This window comes from Ochotona curzoniae, unplaced genomic scaffold (genome assembly GCF_017591425.1).
Source record: "Ochotona curzoniae isolate NIBS_2020 unplaced genomic scaffold, NIBS_Ocur_1.0 contig_3819, whole genome shotgun sequence".
In the NCBI taxonomy this organism is placed as follows: domain Eukaryota; kingdom Metazoa; phylum Chordata; class Mammalia; order Lagomorpha; family Ochotonidae; genus Ochotona; species Ochotona curzoniae.
The window spans coordinates 46,600,525-46,609,159 of record NW_024466004.1 but is presented as its reverse complement, the minus strand read 5'-3'; positions in this window follow the sequence as shown (position 1 = coordinate 46,609,159).

Here is an 8,635-nt window from a genome sequence, read left to right as displayed (position 1 = left end):
ACTTAATCTTGAATCAGTAAAGTGAGGAAATGCATCGCAGAAGGAGGGAGCTAAAGATCAAGGATGGTCAATGGGGCTGACAGAGACAGGCAGCATGAATTCTAAAAGGCCCATCTGCAACATCAACTTCCAAGCTCACATTGATAGTAAAAACCAACTCCACATTGGCAAACAATGTTTCAGGAGATTACAGAATTCTCTGTGTGGTGGTCCAGTGTCCATGCAAAGGGAAGTAGAACTGCCTTCATGTGGTTGCAGAGACATCCACTGGGCCCTGCCATGCAGCAGGAAATTCCATACGGCTCTGCCTGCAATGAAACAGTTCTCTTCACACCTTTGTGTCCACCACATCCACTGCATGAATCACAGCAGCTTGTGGTACCTGAGCCAGGTCGGACTCGATGCTTGGGACCCTGGCCAAGGTCACCACTGCCAAGTGGTGAGTCCTGGGCTTGACTAGGCCCAAGAGATTTCTCCCCTCATGGTAAGCACACTTTGAGGGAATCTCTTGGGAACGAGGCTTGGTGCTGGCTCTGCCTCACCACTACCACCTTGCAGTGTGAGGAGCCTAGGGGGAGTTCGGCTGTCGGGTTTGGATGGTCGGAGCTTCAAACAGCTTCGAGGCTCCTGGGAGTACCTGAGCCAGGTAGCACTCAATGCTTGGGGCGCTGGCCATGGCCGCCACTGCCAAACAGTGAGCAAGCTGCGGGCTCTGGGCAACCAGTGTGCCAAGCGGCAGCGGGCTGTGCTTGCTGGCTGCCTGGTGGCAAGCTCTGGGCTATTGGGGGTATGTAGTTGCTGCCTAGGGGCATCCATGGACAAGGCCACTGTGTATGTAGGTAAGGAATGAATCCTGTGTGATTCCCTATGATGGGTCAGTATACTTGCAGGTAAGCGTGGGGACTGAGACCTGGTGGTTGCAGGGTGAGTCTGGATAATCTGTACGGGTCAGACTGATTCACCAGCCCACATGAGAGTCCTGAGATGTGCTGTTAGCACAGAACATTGTTGATCACTACATACAGGTCCACATGAACACTATGGCTGGGTCTCTGTCCAGTAGGACTATATCCTGGTACCTGACTGATGTCTCAACAGGTGAGGGGCCTCTTACACAGGGTCATGACACTAAGCAGCATGTGAGTGAACCAGGGTACAGCACTTGACTCTTTGAGCCCTGATCAACTACATAAAGATCATAAAGAAACAAAAAACAAAAACAAACAAAAAACAACTTCATTCAACATATATTCCAAGTAATTTCATATCATGAAGAGAACAGTATGTAACTATTTATGGGTTTGTTTTTTTGGTCAAGAGATGAAATCTTTACATAATTTCATGTTCACATACGCCCGTTTAAGATATAACAGGACATACACTTTTTGTTATTAATCCCAAGGTTCCCTTTTGTGTTAAAAGTGTCAGAGATCTGCTTCTAACTGCTTAGGAGACATTGTTGGCCCCATGTGTCTTTAAAATTACCAATTAGTGGCCATGCCCAGATGCAGCTTGTTAGCAGTCACAAAGGAGGAACATTATTTAAAAACATGACCCTCATTTCTTCTGTGATCAGACTATAAACGTCAGTAGGACTATATGAAACAAAGGATGTGTTTGAGGTTGCCTCAGTCATTCTGACACCAAGAACCAGTGCTGCCAATTTTTACCATGTGTTTTAGGTTCTGTCCTCTGAGTGCAAACACCCTGGAGACCCAGGTGTTGTTTTGCTTCACTTAGTGCAGGCGGTTTTGAGACTCCTTCATTGTTAAGTCAAATTTCAGTTCAGATATTTTCTTCAGACCTGGATGACATTTGACTCAGTTCATTAAGAGAGAAGCACAGTATCCAAGAACTGCTTGTAATGTGATGCAAATGTCAAAATGTTCAACTTAGGCTTTTGTTTCCATGAGATTACTTATGTATGCATTTACACATAAAATATATTATGTATAGCGAATCTGAGAAATATGTAAGTTCTCAATGTTTTGTTCCCTGCTCTGAGGATGTCATCTTTTTCTCATCCTCACACATTATTAAGAATGTCTCAAGCTGAGGACAAGATTCTTTTGAAATTATATGTATTCGCTTTCTTCCACATGTCTGCCACTTCAAATTTCCACCCCCGGCTTCTATTTCTAAAGAAACATTTGCTTCTCTGTAATTTTTGATGTTTCGCTATATCTAAAGCATTCGTTTGACTATAAACACATATAAAAACTCTCAGGAGCACATAATATAGGGCAAAATTTATAAAAAGAACACATACATACAGAAGGAGAATTTATTTAAAAACAAATATTATGTACAGAATATGGAGACGATAAGATTCAGTTACTACATTGAAGGAGCGTTCATGAAAAAATGGAATCAGAAGATAAGTTTGTCTTGATGCATGCATATGCATGACCTTCAAAAAGTTAATTAAAATGCACTTAGGAAAAATTCCTGAGTTTCAAAAAAATTTTCTCTGCTAAAATAAGTTTTAACCTTCTGTGAACTTACTGAAGTATCCTGCATTCTAACCATAGGAGCAATATTAACAATAATAATGTCTGTAATACGGCAATCCATTTTGTGTCAGGTATTGGATAAGGTACTTTATAACCATCCAATACAAAATTCAGATTTCCCTATTTTTGAAGTGGTAAATTTGAGCTTTGGAGAGGTAAAATAGTTAACATGCCATGAGACAGGTAAGTGGGCAGGACAGCAACTTTGAATGAATCTGTCCAACCCAAAGCTGACATATTTGTATCATGCATTAAAATAACTGCAAAGCACTGAGTGGTAAAATGTCTAGATATACAGGAGAATGAAAGGAAAGGGAAACCATTTCCAGACTACGTTAGTCTGGGAAAGTGTTTTGGCGAAGTTGAGTGCTCTGAGGTGTGGCAGGTTGAAATTGTGGAGAAAAAGATGCTGTGAGAGCTCCTGGGGCAAAACACATCCTATGCATAAATGGTGTTCTGTTAAGTGTTTGTGTCCTCCTGTTTCCCTAAATTGTTAGCGAACCTGTGCACAGAGCAAATTCGTTCTCTGTTATCCGAACCTCTAGTTGATTTTAATGTCTCAAACCCCATGGCTACGGCTTGTGTTATTGCAATTGATTTAGAGATTTGGGGAAAATGTTTCTATTAAGAAATCTTATTCTTTGTCAGTAATGTTATAGCTTGCTTCTTTAAAAAGAATGTACTTTTTCCTAACAAATTAGAATGGACATTATTATCCTCATTTTGTTAGTGAAGAAATAAAATTTAAGACGGTTTTGATAGAACAGAATCATTATACATTATTTTTTGAATCATTTCCCTTAACAAGATGAGTATTACTAGCACATTCTTATATGATTGTTCTTTTATATCATATTTTTCAAATAGCAAACTGTATATTTTCTCATATAGATATAATATACTCATTTTGGGAAGTATGCTGCAGTGAAACATTTAGGCTAATGTTATTCTGTATTGCCAAAGTGTGACAAACTGCTCTCTGCAACTGTGGGAAGAAATATGAACTTGACAATTCTCAATTGCAATTAAAAATAAGCATGTTCTGAGCAAATGGCTCTACTTGTAGAGATTTTTTCTCTAAAAATAATCACACACTCATATATAATAATAGCATAGTTTATATTTGAAGAAACATTGAGAACAACATAACCGCTCATAAATTGGAAATTAGAGTACGGTAACTCACATAATGGAATATTTGTCTACCTCCAGGAAAATGATTTGAATGTGCTAAAGTGGAAAGCTTTCCAAAACAGATTTTGAAAAAAGCATCAGATTTCAGAACAGTAAGAGCCCATTTGTTACATGAGAATACATCTTTAAAACATGCCTGAAATAATATAAACCAGACCATGAAAAGTATGTTCGGAAAGTTTATTGGGTAGTTATATATACATGTTGAGTAATGAGTTGGAAGACACTTATTTTATACACTTCTGGTGTCTTCCTTTATTTTAATATTGCTTTTATTTAAACAAATAAGAATTTCCTGTGGGAAAAAATAAACAAGTGTCACAGTTTCATACACACACGCTTTGCTTGGCTCCAGGCCCCTCAACAGAGCTTGGCTCCAAAACCAGTAGTATTTCAGCCACTTTGTGCAATCCCATGGCACCACTGGGTCTTTACTCAGCAGAGCGGCCCTTACTCTGGAATACTTCCCTCTCCCCATGACCACTCTCATTATATAGGGGAAAGAAGCTTCCTCCTACCCTCACACAATTATGTCAGACCCTGATTTTGCTTTCCAACCTATTATTAATTTGTGGTAAAATTTCCACCTAATTTTCTCAGAGACTAGGCTTCTTCCTTGTGAGTTGCTGTTCTTCAATGTGGACCTGTTTGCATGGTATCCAACAGATATTTCTTGAAATTTGTGGCAGTTCTATTTAGTGCTGATGTGTTATTTGTCCCAATTTTACATTTCCTTAATTGTTTTGATCTGGATCACATAGTAGAGAATTATTCGTCCCCATTTACACTTCTGTCATTATTGAACACCCACAGAGGTCCTCAGCAGGGAAGTCAGGTTCATGGGGGGCATATCAGGAGAGAGGCTACAACACGCCAAGGTTCAGGGAGAAGGGGAAAAGCAAACAGGTCACCCTGAAAAATACTGTGCATACTTTAGATATATTTTGAAGGAGATAATCACCTTTTCTTTTTGTGTCTTTAAGCCATAATTGTAACTCCTCTCCTCCTCTTACAGCCACCTTGTGCTCTTGGCAGACATCACTGATTGATTATGGAGGTGACCTCCCAGTTTCTCTCTGCAGAATCTTCCAGCAACTACCACCTGTGGACATCCTATGACAGGAAACTCAGTCTCCATTCATCTATAAGTTCTTCCCTCAGGTCCTGGGTAGATTTGCTTATTACTTTAGTAGCGTTAACACTTCCGATTTCAATCACAGCAATAACATGCAGATAATATTCAATGGATAACATTCATTCTACTATGCTTAGTAACAAAATGTTTTCACTAATACTTGCATTCTTGGTAGGTAAGTGTCTGAGATTAAGATTGAGACCCGACACCATATGGTTGGGAAGGAAGTCCAGGGTCATTTTGATTTATTTTGATTGTGGAGATAGCGATAGAGCCACTTTTCTGTACTGTTATATGATTTATCTGATGAATGTTTCCCATGCTTTCCAGTGGATTGGTATTTCTTATGCCTTAATGTATTTATTCCCATGGCTTGTTTACTAAGATCAGCTTGGATCAATGACATAAAGTTTGAACAGGTAAAATCTATGTCTCATTGTTAAAAGTTGGGAACCAAAGATGTCTGTTTTAAAATTATTTCTATGTCTAAAGCAGTTAAATTGCCCTTCTGCTTCTGAAAATCTCCACTTTTTTTTCTTTGATTGAAAAGCCTTGTGGAGGGGCTTATGGTGTAAAAGTAAATGAAACTGGGCTGCATTTACTGGAATAATTTCCAAACTCTTTAGTACTGTTTCAAGTTCTCAGTTCTATTTTTAATTGGAAAAATTTTAATCATCATTATTAAATGTTTAGAGTTCAGTTTCAGTTTAAGTTTTTGTAATTAAATGTCTTAGGCAACATTAGAACGAATAAAGAGAAAATCACATTCTCTATAGTGTTGTTTTTTTAAAGATTTGATTAATTATTTAAAAGGCTGAGTGACAGAAAGAGAAAGGAAAAGACAGAGTGACAGACACCTTTCATCCCTTTTTCTACTTCCCAAACATCCAAAACAGCTGGAAACTGTTCTGGTTTCCCATATGAGTGGTAGAGTTCTAAGTATTTTGACGATCTTCTGCTTTTCCAGCTGAATTAGCAGGAGGCTGGATGGAAAGCAAAACAACCAGGATTCCAACCCATGCTCCAGTGTGAGATGATAGTGTCATAGATGTCAGTTTAAACCACAGTGCCACAAAGCTGAGCTCAATTTTATGTTGCAAATGTTTATCATCCAAAACCAGATAAAATCAAAATAAAGGGAGAAAAGTGATCTTGGACAAATTTACCCTGTTACATATCATTCTGTTTTCATTTTTAAGTTCTTGTCTGTACAAAGCAGAAAATTTAAAATGTATACTGTATAAGACAAAGATAATTTTTATTATATTAAGAATTACATTTCATATTTCATTGACCAATTTTCAAATCTTTGTACTTAACATTTTCTTTCATGGCTTTATGTTTTCATACTGAGTTTTCTTGGATTCTCTCCAAACTCCTTCTTGAGAGGTTTCTCTTACTAAATTTACGTATCAAACCCATAACTGATTAAAATACTCTTAAAAATTCCATAAATTGAAGAGCGTTCTCAAATTTTGAATCTGTAGACTTTTGGATAGCCAAGAGTATTTTATGATACTATAACTTGATATTTACTGATGATATGCTTTGAAAATATGCTATTTACTCTCTTGTAAGTCTTAAGTACTTGGTATTGTATGAAACTGAAATTTTATAGAGTATCAGAACAGCTGACTTATCTTAGGAAGTGGAGGAAAAAAGCACAGAGCCACTGATTAGCTGCAGAATGGGGCTGCAGGATAAAGGCCAACTCGGTGAAGAGCATGCTTTGTCCTGTCTTTTATGGTTACAAGAAATTGTGATGACACAAAGATATTTAGTGAAGGTTTCCTTCTTTTAAAATACAATCTTTCAAGCAGGATGGAGTTTTCTGCCTTTTAAAAAAAGGCCTTGAATGTGATTCAAACATGATCTGATCTGGTGTATTTTCTAGAATAGCTTGTGAAAATCTACACTTAGTTTTAAAGTAAAGACTTATTTATTTTGTTTGTTTATTTACATTAAAGGAATAGAGAAAGGATAAGGAAGATAGAGAATTGCCATCTGTAAGTTTTTTTCTCAAGTGGAATTCAGGTACTCAATCCATGTGGATAGCAAGGGCCCAATGGTTTAAGTTATCCTTTGCCACACCTCAAAGTCTGTATTAGTAGGGAATTGGGATAAAAAGTGGAACCAGTACCAGAACCCAGGCAAATGTGACATAAGACTCAAATATCCTAACTACTAAGCACAATGCTTGTCTTTAGATTTTCTTCTGGACCATCTAGGCTTTAGATTGTTTCCATAGCTGTCAAATGCCCACAGAATTTATCAGTTAAGAAACAGCAAATCCAAGTCTACTAGGATCTTACCATATGCTTCGCTCTCATCTAAAAGTGTTTTAGTTCATTTGATTCTTCTGTTAATTGGGCATTGTATTGCCCCGCTTTTGGGATGGCATGACTGTCACACAGAAGGTTCAAACAACTTGTCCACTTAAATGGAGGATCTGCGGGGTGAATCAGTTGGTTCTGTTCCAGATCCTGCAGATCTAAATATTGGCTAAGTGGCCTCCTACATGGAACAGGGCAACGAGAGAGCTGTTTACCTGTTGAGAAGTCTGTGGGTACTTGGCCCTGAAAATCTTGGCTGCATGCATAGGAAATTGGTAGAAATGTGCAATCTGTAATGATTTGGGATGTTTGGGAAGTTAAAATTCCAAATTATTTGTGAAATATAGCAAAACTGTCCCTAATAGCACAACTTTGCCAAAGATGTGAAGGAATTGCTTATATGGAACCTTTATAATTCAGTGGAAAGGTGTGACATTAAAGCTACCAGGAAGAGGTTGAGTGAAAGCCCTTCCAGGCTGTTTTAAACTGGTTTTCTAACAGTCCCTTGATATTTTCTCACAATAACCTAAGCTAGAATCTGTCCCCTTGTTTTCTCTTTCCAATGCAAACCATCTCGCCGTGTCTGTTTCTTTAATTAATGATCATGAGATGATGTGCTCCTCATTATTATGCTGTGTGTCAGCACCTTGGTTTCAGCAAGCTAGCTGTTGCTAGTCCAGGAAGAGCTCATTAGGAAAAATAGCGGTGAATTTAAATTCCAGACCCCGAAGCTAATATCAGGTTCTGAAATGGTTGTGTTAAAATGCTACTGGTGACAAAGTAGTTGAACGGAGGAAGAAAAACAATCCTCCTTAAGATTCTGCCCACTGTCCAGCTGGCTGCTCCCTCCTGCTCCAGGGATTGTTGTTCTCTTGGCACAGCTCTGAAGCAGCCAGCTTGCTTTTAATGGAGAACTGGCTTCCCTCTGATTCAGCTGTTTGGATTCCTTGAACTAATCAGAGGTGCCAATTAAAGCTGGAGTCCTTTTATCCAGTTGGGATCATTTCACTTCCTTATGGCCTTTAATAATGGAGAACTTAGTCTCTATTTAAACCACTGTGGAGTTAGCCTGAGCAATAATTCTATATTCTTTGTTTGAAATCCAGTGTATGTGGAAGAAACAAATGCACACTTTTTGTTATAGCACTTGAGATTTTTTTGTCACTGTTGTTTCTTTGTGGGTTTTTTTTTTGAAATTATTTTATTTTGACAATCTTTACATAGTTAATTAGGGCACAAAGTTTCGAGGGTTACAGGAAAGTGAGTAAGACCATTGTTTCCACGTTGTTAGTAGTGTTATTTTTTTTTTTTTCTGTATCTGGGGTCAGGCAAAGAAAAAGGGAGAAGCCCCACTCAGTCTCCCACCCATCCTATGGTCCCTGATATGGGGCATGCTCTGAGGGTCCTGCTCGAGTGTTTTTGATAGTTCAACAGTTCTGAATTACTGCCAATCTCACCAT